Genomic DNA, 24,212 nt, shown 5'->3' on the forward strand with positions numbered 1-24,212 from the left:
GATTCCAGGGAAGAGCGATCCAGGCAGCAGGAAAAGAGGCCAGGCCTTGAGGAGGGAAGGGGTGCTGTGTTCGAGGAACAGCAGAAAGCCAGCAGGCTGGAGGAGCAAGGGTGAGAAAGGCTAATGAAAGGCCTCCAAAAGATGTCCACAGCCTAATCCCTGCAACCTGTGAGTGTCACCCTACCTGGCCACCAAAGGACTTTCCAGATGTGACTAAATTAAGGGTGTTGAGGTGGGGAGATTAGCTTGGATCATCCAAGTGGGCCCAAAACGCAGTCACAGGTACCCTTGTAAGAGGGAGGCGGAGGGGGACTTGGCCCAGGCGGAATGGAAGAAGGCCACGTGACCTCCCAGGCAGAGGCCAGAGCGATGCGCCATGAGCCAAGGGACAGCAGCCACCAGGAGCTGGAAGATGTAGGGAATGGACTGTCCCCAGGGCCTCCCGAGGGAGTGTGACCCTCCCACACCTTGACTTTAGCCCGGTGATACAGATTTTGGACTTCTGGCCTCCAGAACCATGAGCGTTGCGTCGTTCTGAGCCAGCACGGTTCTTGGTTCCTGTAGCTTCCGGACAGTAAGAGTGAAGGCAGGGAGGACAGCGGCAGGGGCAGCGGAAGTGGGAAGGAGCCGGGATTCTGGTCCTGATGCGGCTCCCTGCCCTTTCCCCCTTCTCCTGCTCCCCTCCTCCTTTCCCCGCCAGTGCATCCCGGGACCCCACCCCTTTTTTTTTTTTCAGTTTACTTATTTATTTTGAGAGAGAGAGAGAGAGAGCAGGAGTGGGGGTGGGGCACAGAGAGAGGGAGAGAGAATCCCAAGCAGGCTCCACGCTGTCAGCACAGAGCCCGACACAGGGCTCAATCTCACAAACTGTGAGATCATGACCTGAGCCTAAACCAAGAGTGGGACACTTAACTGACTGAGCCACCCAGGTGCTCCAACACCCCACTCCTTTTCAAATAACTTGTAGGGGCACCTGGGTGGCTCAGTGGGTCGGGCTTTGGACCTCGGCTCAGGTCATGATCTCCCCATTAGTTGAGTTTGAGCCCCCCATCGGGCTGTGTGCTGTCAGTGCAAGGCCTGCTTCGTATCCTCCGTCTCCCCACCACCGCCACCCCTGCCCTGCCCCCTCCTGCTCTCTCTCTCTCTCAACAATAAACAAACATTAAAAAAAACTTTTTTTAATCGGTAAAAATCTAGCAAAATGTAATACAATAAAATAACTCGCGGCCAGCAGGCATCAGCTTTGAAACTGCAAACACATGCTTAAATCTTCGAAGGCAAGCGGTGGGAGGTGGGGGGGGGGGGGGGGGAGGGGGAGGAAGCAAGATTCATCTCTGTCTCTCTTCTCACCGCCATTCTTGCAAATGTCCCTGCAAAGCGCGCCTCCGCCCTGTGCTGGGAACCGGAGGCCAGAGGCCCGGAGCTCAAGCTGTGCCCCACCAGCCCCTGGCTGTCAGCACCCTTGGCCCGCAGGATTGCTGCAACTCTGTCACTCTAACAGCTTGATAAAGCCCCGCGACCTGCTCGTCTGGAGCCCGGGCCTCTACGCCTGATAAGGTGGGCCTGTCAGCGGGCTTGTCCACACCTGCTCCTGGCCCAGCCTCCCTGGGCCCACCCCTGCTCTGGGCTTCCTGCTGCCTGTTTACAGCCAAGCCCCGGCCACCGTGCCTAGGCCGGGCCACAGTCACCTTGAGGTGACCCCTGAGAACCAGGCTTGTGTAGCAGGATCGGGAAGAACAGTTCATTCAGGATATGGAGTGGGTCCACGGTGCCAGAGATTTTCTGCCCCAAGTGCAGGCCAACCCACTATTTCCAGAACCTTCCTTGGTTTGGGGGGCGGGGGGGGGGCGGTGGTTAGAGAGAGGTAGGCGCGGGATTCCAAATGCAGCAGCATCGGGGCCTTTCCTAAGGCAGCCAGCTAAGCCAGCAGGGCCTTGACCCCTGGAAGACATTTGGAACGCCCAAGACATCACTGTTGTCATAACAAGGGAGGGGGGTGCTCCCCACATCTATGGATAGAGGTCAGAGAAACTGCTAACCATCCCACAGTGCATAAGACAGCCCCCACAACAAAGAACGATCAGCCAACATTTTGTTGACAAAATGTCAACGGTGCCGAGATCGAGAAACCCTGGCTGGACAACAGAAAAGTAAGCCTGAAAGTGGGGCCTTCAAATCCCTCACCCAGAGATGCAGAAGTCAAGGCCACCAACTGTCCGGAAGCCCCGGCACGGGCCAGAGTCAGGGCAGGGTCCTGCCTTCAGGCATCAAATGCGCCTGGAAAGGCCAGCGTCTCCCCGAGGTCCTTCCTGACCCCGCGGTCTCTTGGCCAAGTTCATCCTAGGAACGCTGTAGAAAATAACAGCTGAAGGGCATGTGAGTGGCTCAGTCGGTGGAGCGTCCATCTTCGGTTCAGTTCACGATCTCTTCGTTCGTGAGTTCGAGCCCTGCGTCGGGCTCTGTGCTGACAGCTAAGAGCCTGAAGCCTGCTTCAGATTCTGTGTCTCCCCCTCTCTTTGCTCCTCCCCCACTCACACTCTGTCTCTCTCTCTCTCTCAAAAATTAAATAAATAAATAAATAAATAAGAAAGAAAATAACAGCTGCTGTTTTCCTGAGCACCAGCTATGAGTTGGGCACTGCATCGAACATTTTTCTTCTCTGTGGTGTTTCTACACAGCAATCTGGGGAGGAAGGGATTGTCTCCAGCCTCATCTCATAGACAAGGAAATTTTTCTTATTAAAACAAATTTTTTAAACATTTATTTACTTTTGAGAGATAGACAAAGCACAAGTAGGGGAGGAACAGACAGAGAGGGAGACACAGAATCCGAAGCGGGCTCCAGGCTCCGAGCTGTCAGCTCAGTGCCCAACTCAGGGTTCGAACTCACAAACTGTGAGATCATGACCTGAGCTGAAGTCAGAGGCATAGCCCCCCGGAGCCCCCCGGAGCCCCCCGGGTGTCCCCCGCTGAGTCATTAACTAACTTACCCAAGGTCACCGTCATGGTCACGTTGGAGTACCAAACCCTAGTCCTTCAGAATTTCCTTATTTGGAGACAGGGTCTTTGAGAGATGATCAGGTTTAAGTGAGATCATTAGGGTGGGTCCTAAAATCCAATATAACTGGTATCCCTCTGAACAGGGGAAACTTAGGCAGACACCCTAGCATTTAGCAGGTCCCCTAAGTAAAGTTTCTGCTTCCAGAAGCTTCATTTGGTTGCTGCTCATAACACCTAAAATAATGCTGCTAAATAATAATAATAATAAATCAGTGTGAGCACCATCCCAAGGTGTGGTGGGATTTTTTTTCCATAATAATTCATCTGGGCCACCCAGGCAGTAAGAACTAGGAGATGAGTAATTAGGAGAAGAAGCCTGGGCTCTAGAGGTCTGAATGACAGGCTTGGGTCGAAATCCCAGTTCTAAAGCCCACCAGCTCTGTGTGATCTTAGGCACATCACTCCAGACCTGCCAGCCTCAGCTTTCCCAATCCATAAAATGGGTATAGCAATAGTGCCCACCTCATGGGGTTTTCACGGAGGCTAACTGAGACGCTGCCTGTAGGAATCAGCCCAGCGTCATTCTCTGCACATTGTATTCCCCCCATAATGAGCTATTGTTGTGACTCTGATTATCACTATGATGGGTGGCTTTGTCCTACTGTCCCAGGAGGACGGAGGGGAGTGGCTACCCACGACTGGCTCTCCTTGTTGAATCTCTGCTCCAGGTCCCCCCTAAGGGGGCGGGGGGACACTCAGAAGACACTGGGGAGTCAGGAGAGGGCTGTGGGGCCCTCACCCGGCTCCTGCGGGAGTCACGTGGGTGGTCACATGCGGAGCACGAGGCACTGTCTGCGTCTCCATCACATTCCCGGGAATCCTTAGTGAGAGAGCCTGAGCTGCTGTCCCACGGGATGGCTTTGCCCCACGCAGGATAGCACTACGCCCCCCACGTGGTGCCCGGCAGGCATTGCTAGCTGGGCCTGAGACAGCTGCCACCAAGCCACCAGAATCCGTGACAGGATGGACTTATCTGGTGGAGAAACCTCTCAGAAGAGGTGGAAGGAAGACCAAGGACCGGTGCCACCAAGAGATCCCCCTGGACCTGTTGCTTCTGAGAGACAGGCTGGGTGTCCCTCTACCCACAGGACGCAGCAAACATCCAGCAACACTGACCAGAAGCCTGACACTTTGTGGCACAAAGGGGGACCCCAAAAATGTCCCTGCCCTCGACGCATTCGTCGTCGAGAAGAAGGGAAAGACCAACACATCTTTTCGTTGTTGTATTTTGCTTTGTTACGTGATGAATGACAAAGGCCAGATCTCCCAAATTTTCCTGCCAAAGTCCAGAAATAAATGATAGAAAAATAACAAAGGAAAAAACCCAAGTCGTGTAAGAGAAAACTGGGAGTCCAGCCTAGGGGGAGGACAGTGGTAGATGATCGACCTTTTGTTTTCTTTAATTTTCTTTCTTTTTATTTTTCTATAAAGTTTATCTACTTATGTTGACAATGAGAGAGTGCACAGGAGGGGCAGAGAGAGGGAGAGAAAGGGAATCCCGGGGTTCAACACGGGGCTCAAACCCAGAAACTGCGAGATCGTGACCTGAGCCTAAACCAAGAATAAGAGGTTTAACTGGCTGACCCACCCAGGCACCCCTTTAATTTTATTTTTCGGGCAAAAGTAACACGTGTCCCCAGTAACAAAAAGGAAATCGGGCTTTGGAAAGAGTCCCGTCTGGATCCCCACCCCTCAGCTCTACTCCGATCCCGGATGCGCGCTGATCCATTTCTCACAGCCCCTTGCATGGATCGCTCAGCCACACACAGACACATGCATGGACATCCAGTCCTTTGCATTTTCCGCTTTGTTGCTTAAATTATTCAGCAATTCGGGTACTAAATTACATGATCTTAAAGACCATTCTATACGAACATATAGACCTAATGTATAGACCTCATGGCATAATCATGCCACAAAGCCCAAACCAGGTAGCTTTCGAGCATGAAATGGGGTGGTGTTAAGAACCAGGACTCCCCAGGGGGGCCTGGGTGGCTCCGTCGGTTGAGCGCCCAACTTGGACTCAGGTCGTGGCCTCACGGTCCGTGAGTTGGCGCCCCTTGTCGGGCCCTGTCTGTGCTGACGGCTCAGAGCCGGGAACCTGCTTCAGATTCTGTGTCTCCCTCTCTCTCTGTCCCTCCCCGACTTGTACTCTGTCTGTCTCAAAAGTAAATAAATATTTTTTAAAAATGAAAAAAAAAAAAAAACAAACAAACAAACCAGGACTCCCTAGACAACCAGGTCTTAGAAGGAGTGAAAAAGCCCGAACCAAAGTTGAGTTGGATACAGTTGGACAATCGAACACATCTTTCCTGAGTGCTCTCCGTGACTTCTAAGCGGGCCTGGGGGTAGGAGACACCTTAGGCTGGGCTCACCTCATCGGTCCTCAAATCTGAGAGACTCCTAGGGAAACCCAGTGTGCTAGACTTTGGGGACATGTATGTCATTTTCCTTGTGGATTCTCCTACTTTCCCTTCAAAAATTCCAGCAGTCTCCCTGAGGGTTGATTGAAGATCTATCTGCTTATCTGCTCTATTCTTTTTTTTTTTTTTTAATGTTTATTCATTTTTGAGAAACAGCATGTGTGAGTGGGAGAGGCGCGGGGCGGGGGGGGGGGGGGGTTGGGGACAGAGGATCCAAAGTGGGCTCTTAGGCTGACAGCAGAGAGCCTGCAAGGAGATCAACACATGAACCCTGAGATCATGACCCGAACCAAAGTCCCAAGATCCAACCGACTGAGCCACCCAGGCGCCCCTGCTGTATCTATTCTGTGAGAGCCCAGGAACCCAGGCTTCAGGGTGAGGGCAGGAACAGGAAGCCCAGTTGGGTGGGCCAGTAATCGAGGAGTCCCCGCTGTGGGGAGCGCCATGGACACAGCCCCCAGACCCTATTCCAGCTACGCCCCTCCCCGCTGAGTCCCGGCTGCAGCCTCCCTTGGTGGACCGGTCCTTCTTTACCCAGGCAGCCGGTCTACACAGGTCCCTGGGCCTCGAGGCCCCTGTCACCCGAGAGTGGCCAGGGCACTGCCCCCCCGGTTCCATCTCAGCCTGATTCAACATGTGTCTTCAAGCACCTAAGTCCTTTCTGAGGAAGTGACGCTGAAGTTGAGGGAGTGGGGCTTATCTGGACAAGGGGGACAGGAGGGGGACAGCAGGGGGGCGGGCTCCATCAGACGGACTCAGTGTGTTGGGCAATGGAAGAGACCGCCATGGAGCTGGGCTGTGGGGAGAGAGGGGGCAGGCTGGACCTCGTGGGGCTTTCGAGATTGTATCCTCAGAGCCCCCGGCAGGAGTTAAAGGAATTCACGTGTGTGGTGACAGGACCCAAGGTGCCACCCTCCCCGCCGTGGAAAACAACTTGGGGTGAGAGGAAAGTCAAATGACAGTCTTGGGCCTCAGGCCAGGGCACGGGGGAGGGAGAGAGGGGTCGTCTCAGAGCCGGGGGACTGAGGGCTCCTGGTACATCATTCCAGGAAGTGGCTTCATAGGACTTCGACAGATTCTTGAGAGGCAGCCGTATCCCTGAGGGCAGGGGTGAGGTGTACAGACTGAAGGAGGAGACAGGGGAGGGGTATGGGGGCTTCCCTGATCCTGGGGGCCGGAGCAGAGGCCTGGGCCCAAGCGGACAGAATCCCAGGCCCCTCTGGCTCACACTCCCAGCTAGGCAGTGGGTATAGCTCAGGGGTAGAGCATTTGCACACTCCCAGCCAGGCCTCTGGAGCCCCAGGCCCCAAGATGGCTGTTCACCTGAGCACCCCCTCCCCCAGCATGGAACAGAAAGCAGGGGAGACAAGGGGACAGTCAAAAAAGGAAAAACACGGCTGGGAAGGTCAGACAGCCCCGGGGACGGGCGGCTCTGCCCCCTCGCCCTCGTGCTCGCTGGGCGCGGACAGGAAGCGGTTGGAACCAGCTCCAGAATTTTGCAGGCGGGGCCGCTGGGGGGGAGAGGTGCCCGTGACCACTAGCCATTGGGCGGCCCCATTGGTCCTGCAGGCTGACCTCACTGCCCAGGCCCGCAGGAGCGCTTCCTGGGGTCACATTCCACGCTGAAGAGCCCCTCTCCAAGGTCTTGGTTGGCGCCAATGTCTTTTTAGGAACCAAGGGTCTAATTTTAGTGTCCCGGCCTTCGACACCTTCTCAAAATAGCTCCCTGTTTTCCCTCTTGTCCCTGCCCCTTCCTTGGAGAAGGTGAACCCCCTGCATCCCTGCGGTCCGGGTTGGTAAGCTCAGGCCCAAAGCCTTGTATGGGTTTTGTTAGAGGAACCCGTGTCCCTGCCGCGTGTTCCATGTGACCTGACCCAGAGCACTGGCCTCTGGAGAGGGTGGCTCACTGGGCCCACCGGGCCAGGGATGCCCCAGCAGCCAGAACTCACGCCTGCCCCCTCCCCGTCTGTCTGCCGTGGCTCAGGTGTGACCCAAACTCAGGTCCCCACCCTCCTGGAAATCGAACCTGAATAACCCCGCCCAGCCTCTACCCGTAGGAAGTATGGGTCGGCTGACCCCTCGACCCAGGGAAGCCTCTATTTTCCTTTTTGCAGGTTCTGCCATTCTTGTAGTGCTGACAATTATTGCTATTATTTTCTGAGCACTTATTATGGTGCCAAGGGCTTCTCGTGCATGATTTATTTCATTTACCTTCTCAGCCACCCTGTGAGGCGGACGCTGGTGGTGTCCCCAAGACTGTGGGGCCGCCAAGGGGCGGAATGGGATTTGAACTCAGGAGATCTGATCCCCGGCTTTGCTTTACCGGTGTCACCACACAGACACCCTCCCTGGATCCTCACCACCCCCCTTTCTGCACCACCTTTGTCCCAGCCCGTGTCCCGGGTACTCAGATCCTTCTAGGCATCCCAGGCGAGCAGGCCAGAGGGGTCGTCCCGCTTGCCTGAGGTCACACAGCAAACTACCCAGCCAGAGCGGAGCACATCAGGGCCTCGGGAAGCTCCTTCAAACCCCCAGATTGTCTACATTCATCCAAGCAACCTTTGACTGTCAGGACGAGAAAAGACAATGTAGGTAAAAGTAGATAAGATAAAGAGCCATTGTTTGTTTGTTTGTTTGTTTGTTTGTTTTTTGGAGGGGAGGGGATGGGAGAGGGGCAGAAGGAGAGAGAGACAACATCTTAAGCAGACTTCACACTTAGCCACGGAGCCTGACCTGACAACCCCGGGCTCCTGACAACCCCGGGATCGTGACCTGAGCAGAAATTAAGAGTTGGGCAACCCGCCGAGCCACCCAGGCGCCCCAAGAGCCAGCCACTCTTCCGAAAGGAGCCGGAGACCAGCAACGTTCCTAAATGCTGTCCCCTCCACAGTCAGTGCCCAGTGCCAGGCAGATGGCCACGCCCGCCAGGAGGAGAAGGGGGGCTGTTACTCAGCCAGAAGTGGTGCCACGCCTTGAAATGACCAGAGGGACGGATGATAACCCTGCACTTCCCATGTAAATAACGCAGTTGCTACAAACACCTAGCAAAAGGGCAGGTGGACCAAAGCAAGCCGGGTGACAAATAGTACTTGACCTGTGACCTCAGTGCCGGGGACACAGCAGGGATTGCGGAGGCCAGCCTAACCCTAACCCTGGAGAATCTTTTGGGGGATTGCCCTTGTATTGTCAGATGCCGTGGAAAATTCAAAATCTTCTGTAAAAATCTGATTTTTCAATCTTGGCCAAAAATTTTAAGATCTTTCCTGACTGCTGAGTTTCTAACAAGACGTGTATGTGGGTGGTATCCAGCCATGGGGAGGGCCGGGGAGCGGGGAGGGGGCAGCATTTGCTGTGAGCTTATGCTTTTTTTTGTTTGTTTGTTTACAAAGCCCAGTGTCTTGTATAACTGTCACCCCGACCCTGTGAGCAGACTGGGCAGGCCCACCGTGTCCATTTGACAGATTGGGAAAACCAAGGCCCGGGTGAGTGAAGCGCTTTGCAAGCGTCACACAGCAGTGGGAGAGCACGGATTTAAACTCGGATCTCTCTGATTCCAAAGGGGTGCTCTTTCTGCTTGGATAGGTCAAGGCTGTGTGGTGAGGGGAGGGGTGGGGCTGCCTGCAGGAGAGGGAGCCACAGTCTGCATTTCTGCACCGGGCGAGCTGACCCTACCCTGTTACCTGAACTCCCGGCTCCCAGCTCTCAGCACCTGAGAAAAGCTCAGGGTGGAGCTAAGGCTGCGGAGGTGCTGATGAGGCCGGTGACTCAAAGAGATTTGTCGTTAGGAAGGTGGCCCCACCCTCCTTGGCATGGCTGGTGGAATGCAGAAAAGAAGAGTCAGGTGACGGACAGGCGTCAGTGATGGACAGATGCCAACGTCAATCCCAGGAGCTCCAGGCTGAGACCCGCCCCACCTCCGAGGCCACCTCCCCATCTGTAGGCTTCCTGTTTTACCCCCCACCCTGGCCGCTCACCCCCCAAAGCGTCCTCACATCACCAGGGCTTGCCTGCCTCTTGGGGCTCCAAAGCCCTGAGATCCCCCGTGGGGGAAGGGCAGCAGAGATGCCTCCCATTGGATTCATCCGTCCTCAGGGCAGGGATGAACTGATTTGCTGCAGACCCCGCCTTACTGGAAAGCAGCCGGCATTCCTGGTGCCCTAAAGGAGACCCAAGAGAAGCCACAGGTGGCTCCAGTCTCGGGACACCCCGGGCACAAACGCACTGTGGAAACACCTGTTTGGCAGCTACCCTGCCCCTGCTGCCCCCCACCCTTCGCTCACATACAGCCGAGCACCCACCAGTTTGTCAGTGGGGCCCAGTCCTGGCCTTTCCGAGAAAACAAAACCAAAATCCCCCACCCACAGGACTCGGTTCTATTGGGTTTCTTAAAGCCCTGACCTCTGATATGTTTTAACATCACATATAGACAGTATGATGTTTGTCTTGCCAGGCTTTTTCTAGAAAAGCTGCTATTGTTGAAGTAGAATTTTCCCTCCAGCCCTATTTTTTTTTAATTTGTTCAGTGTTTTTTTATTTATTCTTGAGAGAGAGAGAGAGAGAGAGAGACAGACAGAGCACAAGTGGGGGAGGGGCAGAGAGAGAGGGAGACACATAATCTGAAGCAGGTTCCGGGCTCTGAGCTGTCATCACAGAGCCTGACAGGGGACTCGAACTCACGAACCGTGAGACCATGACCTGAGCCGAAGTCAGACATGTAATCGACTGAGCCACCCAGGCGCCCCCCTCCAGCCCTGTTGTAAAAGAAACAAGAATTATCGGAAAATCAGGATGATGCCTATATTACTGTGACTATAAGTGCACTTGAGAAAGCAGTCTCTGGGACTCTTTTTGTCCCACCCCTCAGTTCTGTCTTACCAGGATCCCAATTCTATCCTTACTCAGGGAACAGTGTAGAGTAAGAAACAGCTGCATGCGGGGGTCTGACCACTGACAGGCCACCAACCCCAGGCCTGTGAATGGGGAGGTAACCAACCCCCACTGACCACCTATTACAATTTGGTGCTCTTACATGCTGACCCGTTTAATCCTGACGCTAACCTGAGCATTAGGCATTATTGCTCCATTTTACTGATGAGTAAAACTGAGGTTCAGAGAAATGAAGCAACTTGCCCAAGGTCACACAGCCCTCTCACAGGCAGAGCTGGGATTTGAACGGAGGTCTGAGTTACTGCAAGTTCTATGCCCTTTCCAATGCACCAAGCATGACTCTCAGGGGAGACAGAATGAGGTTGGCTTTGACCCCTGTGCGGCTGATCCCAGGCCAGAAGGGGGACAGGCCCTCCTGCACTGCCTAGGAACACCCACGCAAAGACAAAGATCTCCTATAAGAGTTCCCCTGCCTCACCTGCTCGCCTGAGGTAAGGGGTGGGGAAGAGCCCAGCCTGGCCTCTGGCTGAGCCACAGCGCGGGTCTTCCCCATCTGACCCATCCACCCCTTCCCAGATCCAGGATAGAGCTGGCGGTGTCACTGAAGGGAAAAGAGAGCCTTCAGCGCCACCTGCTGGAGATACAATAGCAGCGTCTGCTGTTTCCCCAGAGCAAGTGCTTCCTGACCACGGTAGGTGGGGAGGGGGGTGGAACAGGATGGAGGGCAGGGAGGGGGCCATGCTCCCTCTCAGGGGATTAACTCCTGTACTTGACCTTATAAACAGGTGTGGGTATTCCTCCTGCCATAAACGTAGCAGTTGTCTTCGGGAAGCTCACAGTAATTCTGCTATGGACATTCCTGCCCGTGTCTTTCGGTGGCTTATACACACACATACACACACACACACACACACACACACAGTGTTTGGTTACGCACCTATGAGTAGAAATACTGGATCATGGGGTATGTGCCCGTTCGGCTTCAGCAGCCACTTCCGTATAGTTTTTCAAAATGATTTTACCAACTGACTCTCTCCCGGCAGTATATGTCCCTCCACATGCTCATCAATACTTGGTATTGTCAGCTTTTCAACATTGTATCCGTTCTGGTAAGTGCATAATGATATTTCACTGTCGTTTTAATTTGCAATGGCAAATAATGCTGAGCACTTTTCATATGCTTACTGGCCATTTGAATATGCTCTTCAGTGAAGGACCTATACAAATTTTTCCCGGTCTTCTAGTACATTGTCTGTCATTTTCTTACCGATTGGTAAGAGTTCTTCATATATTCTGGATAGAAATCCATTGTCCCAGATACATATTGCAAATATCTTTTTCCCCTTGGTGACCTTACCTTTTTCACTCTCTTCATGGAGTCTTATCAGAGCTTCGTTTTAATATAGTCCAGTTGATTAGTCTTTTCCTTCGTGGAAAAGTGTTTTTAGACTTTAGGAAATCTTTCAAGGTCATGAAATGCTCTCCTAGTTTACCTTTTAGAACGTGGATTGTTCTACCCTTCACATTTAGGAACCGGTCTGTGTGTGTGATATAAGAAAGGTGTCTCCATTTTGAAACTCGGTTGCTAGAGCACCATGTTTTGAAATAAATTTTTAATGTGTATTTGTTTATTTTGAGAGAGAGAGAGAGCGTGAGTGAGGGAAGGGCGGGGAGAGAGAGAGAGAGAGAAAGAGAGAGAGAGAGAGAGAGAGAATCCCAAGCAGGCATCGCTCTGTCGGTGCAGACGCCAACACTGGGCTCCGTCTCACAAACCGTGAGGTCATGACCTGAGCCAAAACCAAGAGTCGGACGCGTACGTGACTGAGCCACCCAGGCGCTCAGATACAGCACGATTTCCTAATGAATACATTAGCTGTCTAATATGGGTGTGGTTGTTTTACATCACGTGACTGTATACACGTGGCTCTATTTCTGGACTATTTTGTTCCATTTGTCTCTGTCTGCCCTTGCACTAATACCACACTGTTTCAATTACTGGAAGTTATTCTTTTTTTTTTTTTTTTTTAATTTTTTTTTTTCAACGTTTATTTATTTTTTTGGGACAGAGAGAGACAGAGCATGAACGGGGGAGGGGCAGAGAGAGAGGGAGACACAGAATCGGAAACAGGCTCCAGGCTCCGAGCCATCAGCCCAGAGCCCGACGCGGGGCTCGAACTCACGGACCGCGAGATCGTGACCTGGCTGAAGTCGGACGTTTAACTGCGCCACCCAGGCGCCCCACTGGAAGTTATTCTAAGCTTGAGTGCACATAGCTTTGTTTTAGCCAACACCGTATGTCCTTACCAACATTCAGAGAAGTGTTTGTGATTCTAGCTAATCCGGAGGGTGTAATGTAGCATTTCATTGTGGTTTTAATTTCTATCCTCCTAATAAGAAATGATGTTGAGTACCTCTTACGTGCTTATTGGGCCTTCCTACATCTTTGGGGGGCAGGGGGGAAGCGTCCATTCAGATCTTCTGCCCAGTTTTTACTAGGTTCTGTTTTTACTAGCGGATTTGTAGGATTTCCTTATATACTCTGCATACAAGTCCTTTGTTAGATGAATGGATGGGGAATGTTATCTCCTAGTCTGTGGCTTGCTTTTCCACTCTCACTGCCTTAATGAGCAGAAATGTTTACTGTTAGTGGAATACAAATTATCTACTTATTTTTATACGCGACGCTTTTTGCCATTCGCTCTAAGTAAATTTCACCTGCCCCACGGTCATGAAGATATTCTCCTATGTTTTCTTCCAGAAGCTTTATGACGTAGCTTTTATGTTTAGATTTATGACCCATCTTAATCCCTACTTTGGGGTTAATTTGTTCCTCCTCTTCCAGCTTCATAAAATGGAAACTTAAGATTTTTATTTTTAAATCTTTCACTTGAAGCTATGAGCTCCCTTCTAAGGACATTAGCCGCTTCCCACAATTTTTTATGTGTCTGTTTTATTATCACTGAGTTTAAAATAGCTCCTAATTTCCCTTTTGATTTCTCCTTGGGCCATGGATTAATTTGGAAGGGTGTTGTTTAACGATCAACTATTTAAGGCTTCCCTAGATAACTTCCGGTTTTCGATTTCTCATTTAGTTCTCTTGTGGTCAGACAACACGCCCTGAAAGACTTTAGTGTTCTCCAATTGATTCTGTCACACTGTGCCTCATTGCATCTCTTTCTTTTTTTATTTAAAAAACTTTTCTAAATGTTTATTCATTATTTTTGAGAGAGAGAGAGACAGAGCATGAGCAGGGGAGGGGCAGAGAGAGAGGAAGACACAGAATTTGAAGCAGGTTCCAGGCTCTGAGCTGTCAACACAGAGCCGGACGCGGGGCTCAAACTCACAGACTGTGAGACCATGACCTGAGCCGAAGTCGGACGCTCAACCGACTGAGCCACCCAGTGGCTTTCCATAAGGAAAAGGCTAGTGTCCATGAGGCTAGTGTCCTTCCATAAGGATAATAAGGAATGTCCTTATTCATCTCCGGCAATATTCCTGGTCTTAACATCTACATCGTTTGATATTAATACAACTATACAAGACTTGTAAGGTCTACTAATGCATAATTTTCCGTCCTTGTAGCTTCAAACTCTTTGTGTCTTTATGGTTCGAGTGTATTTCTTTTGTGGCATCATATGGTTGAGTCCTACTATTGGATACCCTCTGGCCTTTAACTGGAAGATTTTATTCATTTATATTTAATGTAATGTAATTACTTATACCATTGGGTTTAAGTCCATCATCTTGTTACGTGTTTTCTATTTATCCTCTCTTCTTTGTTGTTCTTTTCCTGAATTCTTTGGGGCTAATCGAATAATTTGATATTTCTTTTTTTTTCTTTTTTTTTTTTAATTTTTTTTTCAACGTTTATTTCTTTTTGGGACAGAGAGAGACAGAGCACGAACGGGGGAGGGGCAGAGAGAGAGAGGGAGACACAGAATCGGAAACAGGCTCCAGGCTCTGAGCCATCAGCCCAGAGCCCGACGCGGGGCTCGAACTCACGGGCGGCGAGATCGTGACCTGGCTGAAGTCGGACGCCCAACCGACTGCGCCACCCAGGCGCCCCTTGATATTTCTTATTAGTTTTTTAGCTATACCTTTTTATCTTGCTCTAAGGATTATGCTATGCATTATTAACTTCCCAGAGTGTACCTAGAATCAATATTTTACCACTTCAAGTAAAAGGTAAATACTTTAAAAGAGCATAATTCCATTTAAACTCCTTCTCTGTGCTATTAATATTGTATATTTCACTTCTAGGTTATAAACTCCCAAGTACAAATTATTACTTTTGTTTTAAACAGTTGACGTTTAATAAAAATTTTTAAAAGCATCTCCTCTAGCATGACAAGCTGAGGGTCTCTCCAGAGGGCAGGCAGGGTGGGCGTCTGGATGGAGGAACAGAATCACACATGGCAGGGCTGGGCAGGAGGAAAGGAAGCAGTCTGGATGGTCCCGCTGCTACGCCCCTGCTCAAAATGTGGTCCGTGGGCCAGCATGATAGAAATGCAGCATCCCGGCCCAACCCAGGAATTACCCGGTCAGCATGTGCACACCCGCCAGAGGCTCCCCACCCCACCCCCCACCCCCACCCCCGCCACCCAGTGGTCTTCATGCACCACAGCAGTAGAGACGCCCTGCAGTAGAATCATACCTGGGCTGTTTGTAACGCTCACTTGGCACAAGGGAGCAAGAGAGCAAACTCAAATGAGCGTCTTCGTACCTGAGGTCAGGATTCCTGGGGCACGTGCAAATAAAGTAATTACAGAAGTGACCTGAAGTGGACAGCGACCCACAGACCATCAAGCCCAACCCCTTCATTCTACACATTGGGAGACTTCACCGGCACATTCTTCTTGCCCACCATCGATTTTGATAACCATGCTTTCCTCTCCCTTCCAGGAAACCCACCCCTCCACGCCCACCTCTGTCTCTACGGTTAGGGTGGTGCTACCCACTCTAACAGCTTCCTTCCAGAGAGGACGTGAGATCCAGGTTAGGCCGCAGACATGGAACTTTTGCTGCGACTATGGGGGAAGAGAGAGGGAAGAGGCACCCTCTTTCCACGAGGATGACATGGGATCAAAAGCTCTCGGGAAGCCATTCTCTGCCCTCCCGGCATGAGCCACATATACCGGAAGGCCTCACCATGGAAGCTTGTCCGACAGATGGAAGTGCAACATCCTCAGGACAGCACGAGCCCCTGGATCCAGCCATGCCTGAACCTGCCTAACGCTTTTCAGTAGCATGAGCCAATACAACCCCTTTGGTGCTTTAGCCAGATTGAGCTGAGTTTCTGTTACTATTTGGTAAAATCACGATGCCCCCCCCCTCCTCCCCATGGCCCAGGGTTAGCGTAGGCTTTGTAATGACATGTCCCTCCCCGTCTAATGTCAAAAGGGGCTTCCCCCCTTCCCCACTCTCTGCCCCTTTCTTGGGGACAGTTGGGCTAAAAGCAACTTCTCAGAGAAGTATCTGTCTGCTTCCTGAGAGAAGGGACAAGGGGGGAGAGGAGTGGGAGGTCGGGGCCGAGCCTCTCAGAGCTTTTCCAACGAGGAAGCCACGAAAGGAGGGGAGGGCTCTGGGATAAGACTGACCCAGAGGATAGAGACCTTGGACCTCTGCCAAGGGTGCCCCATCTCGGGGTGCAGAACAAGGCCTGGGATGTCAGCTGCAGCCACGGCTCCTGAGTTCCTTCCCCGTGTGGGGCACACGCTCGGTTCCCGAGATCCAAGATGAAAAAGACATGACCTCTGTCGCCCTCCCTGGGGAGACGGGACGCAGCAGGACAATCCCACGAACGCCAGGAAGCAGGTGCTCCGTGCTGACCATGGGTCATGAAAAAGAACCCCTCGGTTGGAGTGCCAAGGATGGCTTCCTGGAGGAGGAGGCAGGTGAGCCGGGCCTCAGGGGAAGAGGAGAGAGGCAAGGGCTGGACATCCTGGGAAGGGAGAGCAGAAGGGAACAGACAGGCCCCAGGAGCAGCAGGCTGGTCTGGAGAGGAGCAGAGAGTGTCATACAGGAGCAGGTGGTGAGGAGCGGTAGGTGAACCACAGGGCTGGGCTTTGCTGGGTGTTCATGCAGAAGCCCTGGAGGGTCAAGTGGGTTCGGGAGGTATTTTTCTGGCAGTTGTGGCAGTGTGGATGACAGCAGGTAGAGTAGGTGAGAAGGCCAATGGGGGCTGCCTGCTTGTGTTTGAGGCCTGTCTCTCCAGGCGGGGGTGACAGGGCCACGAAGCTGGGTGGCGAGTTTGAGAGCAAGTTGGGTGGGGGAGGACTGAGCAGAGGTCCTCAGGGTGAAAGTGGGCAGATGAAGTCAGAGAAAGCTTCCCAGGAACTGCAGTCACACCTGCCATATACTGAGGGCCGACTATATGTGAGGGACTCTGCTGGGCGCTTTGGATGACTTTTCTCCTGTAATCCCGACACGAGACCTGTGAAACAGGCATTTGTATCCCAGAGGAGAGAAGACTGAGACTCCGAGAAGAGAACTAAGCCGCCCAAGGGCACACGACACAGGGCAAAGTGATTTATTCTGCTGCGGAAATCGAAGGGCTGCGGCAAGCAGGGTGGGACGAGAAGGATGGCCCCGGGGCGGCAGGGCAGGTGGGGAGCCTCGGGGAGGGGGGGCAGGAGCTGCGCCACAGGAGCAGAGACCTGGCACGGGGCTGCCTTAGGTCCAAGCAAAGGGCTGCAGGGCTCAGAGCACCCCGGGGGGTGTCCCTCGTGCTGTCCGGAAGGCCGCCTGCCCACGTTCCCCACCTGTGCCCCAGGCCTTCGCGCCCCCTCCCCGCCCCCACCCCGAGTGGTGCTCATCCCAGATTGCAATTCTCTGCTATTCCCTAATCAACCCATTTTGACGGTAAAATAACCAGGAGCTTTATTTGTAACATAACAGGTGACACAGGTTCCAGGGATTAGAACCTGGAGTTCGTGAGCATCATCACTGAGCCTCCCACACCCCCTCCGCGGCTCACGCTAGACCTGAAATCAGGGCACAGGGATGGGAAGGTGTAACCGAGAGCGCCAACCGCCTGCCTTGACCTGTTTGCCCTGCTTGATCTGGGCACTATGCTGGACTCACACATACAGCAGAGAAAAGGCATGAACTAGAACTGAATCTACAGAGAGCAGCACGAATCGATCTTGAAAACCTGATGCTGCATGAAAAAGGCAAGTTGCAGAAGGATTAAAATATAAGCATTGCTTTAAGTTTACTTATTTCGCGGGGAGAGGGGCAGAGAGAGAGAGGGAGATACAGAATCGGAAGCAGCTCCAGGCTCCGAGCTGGCAGCGCAGAGCCCGACGCAGGGCTCGAACTCACGAACCCTGAGATCATGACCTGAGCTGAAGTCAGACGCCCAACCAACTGAGCCACCCAGTCTCCCCAAAAGTGTTTTTTTTTTTAATTATTGTTGTGATAGGGGCGCTCACTCAGTTGAGCATCCGAGACTTTGGTTCAGGTCACGATCTCCTGGTTCGTGAGTTCGAGCCCCGCGTCGGGCTCTGTGCTGACAGCTCAGAGCCTGGCGCCTGCTTCGGATTCTGTGTCTCCCTCTCTCTGCCCCTCCCCCCGCTCATGCTCTGTCTCTCTCCCCAAAAGTAAAAGAAACAGAGAGCAATTGCTGGGTCATAAGATCATCCTGCATTTAACTTTTTGAGGAACCACCAAGTTTTCGCACATCACCTTTCACATTCCCCCCAACAGTGTGCAGGGTTCCAGCTTCTCCACATCCTTACCCACCCTCATCATTCTCCTTTATTATTATTATCGCCATCCTCGTAGGCGCGAGGTGAATTAAGTTGGTTTTAATAAGGTGATTTCTGACAGTCTTTTTTTTTTCCTGAGAGTAAAGATTTTCCTCCCTTTGTTGTGTTCGATTCTTGTATTCCACAAGAGGAAAGGGAGATGGGGTCTGGGGCGCTTTTCTGGCTCCTACCTCCCCTCCCTCTTTCGTGTTGGGAAATAAGGAAGCCCGCAGTATCTGCCGGCAGGCGGGGGAGACAGGCAGGGGTGAGGCTGGAAGCCCAAGCGGAGGGTCAGCGTTGGTGGGGAGTGGGCGGAAGAAGGGGCAGGGACGGGCAGGCTGGTAGATCTGGAGGAGGGAAGGCGGGGGCTTCTGCTGGCTCAGTGAGATCCCCGGCGTGGTCAGTGTCAGAGTGAGAGTCAGGAAGGGGACCTTGGAGGCGGCACAGGGAGAACGTTTAAAGGCACTGCAACACCTGTTTCCACCTCACCCCCTCCCAGCGGTCCCTACGGAGCGCCCCCTGCACCCGGCCCCCTCCCTCCCTCACCATCACCCTCCCTGCCGCTGGGAGCTTCCTGCACCCCCACTCCTTAGAAATGCCTCTGTCCAGGAGCGCCTGGGTAGTTCAGTCGGTTAAGCGTCCGACTCTGGATTTCGGCTCGGGTCATGTTCTCGCGGTTTGAGAGTTCAAGCCCCACATCGGGCTCTGTGCTGACCGTGCAGAGCCTGCTTGGAATTCGCTCTCTCCCCTCTCTCTCTGCCCCTACCACGCTTGCTTTCTCTCTCTCTCTCTCAAAATAAATAAATTTTAAAAAAAAAGGAAAGAAAAAAAATTCATCTGTCCAAGGCCACCGACCTCCCCACCATGACACCCACTTGCAGTCCCTGCCTTACTTGACCTCTGGTGGACGCTTACCATAGCTGCCCTCGACTTCTGTGCAGCCCCAGCTCCTGGTTTTCCTGTGGCTTCCTGGGGACATCCTAATCCCCTTCACACGTTCCTGCAGCATCCACCCCTCCTTTATGCCACCCCCCCCCCCCAAGGACCCACCTAGACTTCTTCCCTCTCCTCATTTTCCTCTTTCCCAGGCCTTCCTCCCTCCACACCCCCATGCCGGCCACCTGGAAGTCTTCTCTGGCTTTAATGCTCAGCTTCCTAATTCACCTGCCCCAGACTCCTTGTCTCTATAGTTGCCACATTAGCCAGAATGGTTGTCCCACAGTGGTTCTCTGCCTCACCTGCATCACAGTCACCTGGGGGACTTGTGCCATCCTGGCCTGCAGGGCCCCACCCCCAGGGTTTGAGATCCAGTAGGTCTAGGGAGGGACCCAAGAGTTTGGGTCTCTGGCAGGTACCCAGGTGATACTGACATGCCGGTCTGGGGATCACGTGGAAGGAACTACTGCCTTAAATCATTCATCTGATCGCGTTGGTCTCTTGTAACACTCTTGGGTGCCTCGCCATTGCCCCCAAGGTAAATGCCAGCTCCCATCTTGGCACTGAAGGCCATCTGGTCACTCACCCTCTCTGCACTGCCGAGAACACCCTCACCGCCCTAGGCGTGCCTAGATGTCAGCGAACATTCTGTTATCAGTGCTTACCACTCACACTTAGCCTCCCCATCACATACAGGCTCACTGAGGATGAAATATCGGGGGTACCTCTCTATCCTTGCAGCCCAGCACAGGATTTCACACGGTGCTCAGGAAATTGTCGTTGAGGGGCGCCTGGGTGACTGAGTTGGTTAAGCGTCCGACTTCGGCTCAGGTCATGATCTCACGGTTCGTGAATTTGAGCCCCAGTCGGGTTCTGTGCGAACAGCTCAGATCCTGGATCCTGCTTCAGATTCTGTCTGCCTTTCTCTCTGCCCCTCTGCTGCTTGTGCTCTCTCTCTCTCTCTCTCAAATATAAATAAACATTAAAAAAAATTTTTTTTAAAGAACGTTGTTGAATGAATGAAGATAAATATTTTCAAGTTTTATTTTATTTTTATTATTTTACTTAAGTACAAAAGAAATTTTTACTTGGAGTCAAAATTTGTAAAAGATTTTTTCCGGTTGCACCAAAGCGTAAATCCTGACAATCTGGCCTCCGCTCTGCCCCCTGGTGGTAGTCTCAGTCCCCGCAGGAAAACGAATACACTGTTTAAGGCATTTCCGGGAACCGGGGCGTGACGACATAGGCTCATTTGCATACCCAAGAGGCATTGCACACCGGGCAATTTCCGACTTAGAAATGACGAGATTTTCCTTTTGCGGTTGAATTCTTTTTCCCCAAGAATAAGGCCGCTCCCACAGAATTGTCTGGGAGAACGACGAAAATCACTGGCTCTTTCGAGCAGAGAATCACCATCACTGAATTCGGGGTAACAGTTACCCGAGGAATGTGTGCGGGCAGCCCGAGAGCATACTCTGGTTTCTCTTCAGATCGCATAAATCTTTCGCCTTTTACTAAAGATTTCCGTGGAGAGGAACAATTCTGAGTTTTTAACCAATTTTTTGAGGCCTTGCGTTTGCAAGGCTACTTGTAGTGTTTAAAAATAGATTAACTTGTTTTGGCTGCTTTCTTTCGTTACGCGTGCGCGTCTCGCTTGGGAAGTAGACCTATAACCACCCGGGTTGCTTGTTTCTGTACGTTTCCGTGTTTTTTTTTTTTTTTTTTAAGTTTTGTTATTTGTAATGTGTTTTTTCTTTATTTGCTCTACGTTTTCGTCTTTTTTGACGCTCCCGGTGGGGCGGGGCGCTCACCTGCTTGAAAAAAGTCTCCGATCTCCCGTGCGGCTCCACGCCGGGCCTGCCAGGGCTGCGCTCAGCTACGGAAAACTAGAATCTTCTCGCAAGGTTTCCCGGTCTGCGGGCCGCTGAACATTCACAGGCTGGAAACCGCCAAACCGAGACTTATTCTCTGTTTCCGGCCTCGCGCGCGGAGGCGGGCGCAGAAGATTGCTGAACAAAGAACATCTGGTTAACCTGATCTGGCCCAGACTTCAGATAACTTTTTTTTTTTTTTTTTTTTTTAAGATGACTCTTGGGCATATCTGTGTAGTGACACACACCTTTCGAGGCAAGGCCCGGCACCTTTCTGACTGTAAGCTTTTTAAAAGAACCTTAAACAATTGAAGCAACGTTGGCTGCGTTTTCTTTTCTTTTCCTTTTTAAGCTTATTTATTTTTTTGAGAGCGTGCGTGCAGGCGAGGGGCAGAGAGAGCGAGAGGGAGGGAGAGCATCCCAAGCAGGCTCCGCGCTGTCATCGCGGAGCCCTACTCAGGGCTGGAACTCCTGAACCCTGAGATCATGACCTGAGCCGAAACCAAGAATCGGTTGCTTAGCCCAGTGAGCCATGCAGGTGCCCTGGCTGCTATTTCTATGACATATTTAAAAGTATTGCTGTTGGGTTTGTTTTGTTTTGTTTTTTTCCTGATGAGGTAATTAAAACTAGAGCCGGATCATTTGTGGAAAATTGGAGTGAGAAAGACCTTTAATGATGGTTATAATGGATTTGATAAAACTCAAGAGGAGTGAATAACCACTTAGCTTTGTGATCCCGCCTAGGTGCAAGGTAGGCTGGGAAATGTAGTCTTTCCCCTGGGCAGCCATGAGCCCTGCTAATGTGAGACCCATGGAGGGAGAAAGTGAATAAATACTACGAAAGAAAACTAGCAGTGTGTGCACCCAGATCCCAAAGTTGCATCCCAACCATCCCGAAGTTCCTTCCTTGCATTTCTCCACCTCCCAGCCTCCTCCCAGTGGCCAGCTCTCCCTTGCTTGTGACTGTGGGATAGCCACCTCCCAGGGTCCTTTTGATGTCCCTTTGTGTAGATGACCCCCACCCAGGCTCAGAGTGCCTGAGGCAATTGCCCTAAGTCCAGCCCTGCTCTGCTGGTACCACCATTTGTCACCAAGGAGACCCCTTGAACCCCCGACTCAGGATTGCCCCCCTGAACTCAGGAAACTCCTAGAACCTTCTGCCTGTCCATTTCATCTCTTAGAAACTCACAAATTGCTGAAACAAGAAAAGAAACATTTGAGAACCATACCTGTCCAGATGAATCAGAAAGTGCCAGACAGGGAGGGGTGCCTGGGCGGCTCAGTTGGTTAAGCATCCGACTACAGCTCAGGTTTGGGAGTTCGAGTCCCGCATCAGGCTCTCTGCTGTCAGCACAGAGCCTGCTTCGGCTCCTGTCCCCCCTCGCTCTCTGCCCCTCTCCCGCTGGTTTCTCTCTCTCTCTCTCTCTCTCTCTCTCTCTCTCTCTCTCTCTTTCTCTCTAAATAAATAAACTAAAAAAGTGCCTACTGGGTATCTCAGATTCATTATAATATTAAAATCCCCCTCTAAATATTCATCCCAAACCCTATTAAAAGGAGCCTGCTTACCCCTGTTTAGGGAGTTCACAGTTTTGGAAAGTATTCCTCGAGGTCTCCTTATTTGCACAAGGAAAGTGACCCTGTGAGGCAGGCAACTCCACTCAGTGTAGTCTGGGTCTACAGCTCTCCAAGGAGCGGGCCCACATTGGTCCAGTGACAGGTTCAAGCCCTAAGAGAGTCATTTTCCTTTCTTTCTCCCCAGCAAACCGTTCCTCACTTGGCAGCTCGGGTCAGTCAGCATTAAATGCTGGTGGCCGGTGCTGTCCCTGGGCTCCGAGGACAGGGTTTCTATCAAAAGCAGGGCTTTTAGGGGCGCCTGGGTGGTGCAGTCGGTTAAGCGTCCGACTTCAGCCAGGTCACGATCTCGCGGTCCGGGAGTTCGAGCCCCGCGTCAGGCTCTGGGCTGATGGCTCAGAGCCTGGAGCCTGTTTCCGATTCTGTGTCTCCCTCTCTCTCTGCCCCTCCCCCGTTCATGCTCTGTCTCTCTCTGTCCCAAAAATAAATAAACATTGAAAAAAAAAATTAAAAAAAAAAAAAAAAAAGCAGGGCTTTTAAACGTGTGTGTTGTTCACCTTGGGCAAGGAACCACCCAGTGTAATGAGCACCCAAGCACCCAGATTACAGTCTCCAAAGGCCAGTTCCTGGTCAACGGAAGCGGGCTCCTTGGAGAAATAGAGATTCCAGGCAGGAGCCAGGAAACCTACGCCCTCGCAGAGGTTCCCAAAAGCCCAAGGTGATATCAATGGCCCACCAAGAAGATTAATACATTCAAAGGATCAAAGCATCTCAAATATATTTAAATCTATGAGTTCATGAAAATACTAACACTCAACTGAGCTAACAGGTCACTGTGATGATTGATTTTTGTGTCAAAGAGCTGGTAAATTACTCTTTACACGTGTCTAGAAGGGTGTTTCTTTTCCTATATATATATATATTTTTTTTTTTTAACCTTTATTTATTTTTGAGAGACAGAGTGCGAGCGGGGGAGAAGCAGAGAGAGGGGGAGACACAGAATCCAAAGCAGGCTCCAGGCTCTGAGCTGGCAGCACAGAGCCCAACATGGGGCTCGAACCCACGAACTGTGAGATCACGACCTGAGCTGAAATCTGATGCTTAACCAACTGAGCCACCCCGCCACCCCCTGGAAGGGTGTTTCTGGAAGAGGTTAGTGTTTGAATACCCGGTCTGAGTAGATTGTCCTTCCAAATGAGTGGGCCTCACCTAACCCATTGAGGGGGCCTGAATAGAACACAAGGGGAGAGGAAGGGCGGGTTTGCTCTTTTTTTCTTAGAGCTGGGACATCCATCTTCTGCCATTGGACATGGGATCCTGGTCTTGGCCCTAATTTCCACTTATACCACCGGCTTTCCTGGGTCTCCATCTGTAGGTGGCAGATCGTGGGACTTCCAGCCTCCATAATTCCGTGACCCGATTCCCATAATAAATCTCCTCTTACATCTATCTATTTATCTCCCATTTGGCCTACTTTGTGTATGCTAAACATGAGCCATCATTTTAAAGGTTTTTTTTAAAGTTTACTTATTTTGAGAAAGAGAGCGTGTAAGCAGAGGAGGGGCTGAGAGAAAGGAGAGAGAGAGAGAGAGAGAGAGAGAATCCCAAGCAGGCTCCACACTGTCAGTGCAGAGCCCGATGCGGGGCTAGAACCCACGAACCATGAGATCATGACCTGAGCCGAAACCGAGTCGGATGCCTAACCAACTGAGCCAT

At 51.8% G+C, this 24,212-nt stretch overlaps 1 long non-coding RNA gene and 1 other non-coding gene across 3 annotated transcripts; both read left to right on the forward strand.

The window, feature by feature from the left end:
- The first annotated feature begins 7,257 nt into the window (after positions 1-7,257).
- LOC123599931 lies at positions 7,258-15,646 on the forward strand. Of its 2 annotated transcripts, none has more exons than XR_006713361.1 (4): positions 7,258-8,070; positions 8,202-8,497; positions 8,872-8,964; positions 15,272-15,646. It is a non-coding gene; the product is annotated as an uncharacterized LOC123599931 (long non-coding RNA). The 2 variants fall into 2 exon arrangements; XR_006713362.1 differs by having other exon boundaries at positions 8,877-8,964.
- A 4,877-nt stretch (positions 15,647-20,523) lies between these two features.
- Positions 20,524-20,639, forward strand: LOC123600096. The gene has a single exon (XR_006713473.1). It is a non-coding gene; the product is annotated as a U5 spliceosomal RNA (small nuclear RNA).
- The last annotated feature ends 3,573 nt before the right edge of the window (positions 20,640-24,212 follow it).

The sequence above is a fragment of the Leopardus geoffroyi genome, chromosome C1, assembly GCF_018350155.1.
Source record: "Leopardus geoffroyi isolate Oge1 chromosome C1, O.geoffroyi_Oge1_pat1.0, whole genome shotgun sequence".
NCBI classification, from domain to species: Eukaryota; Metazoa; Chordata; class Mammalia; order Carnivora; family Felidae; genus Leopardus; species Leopardus geoffroyi.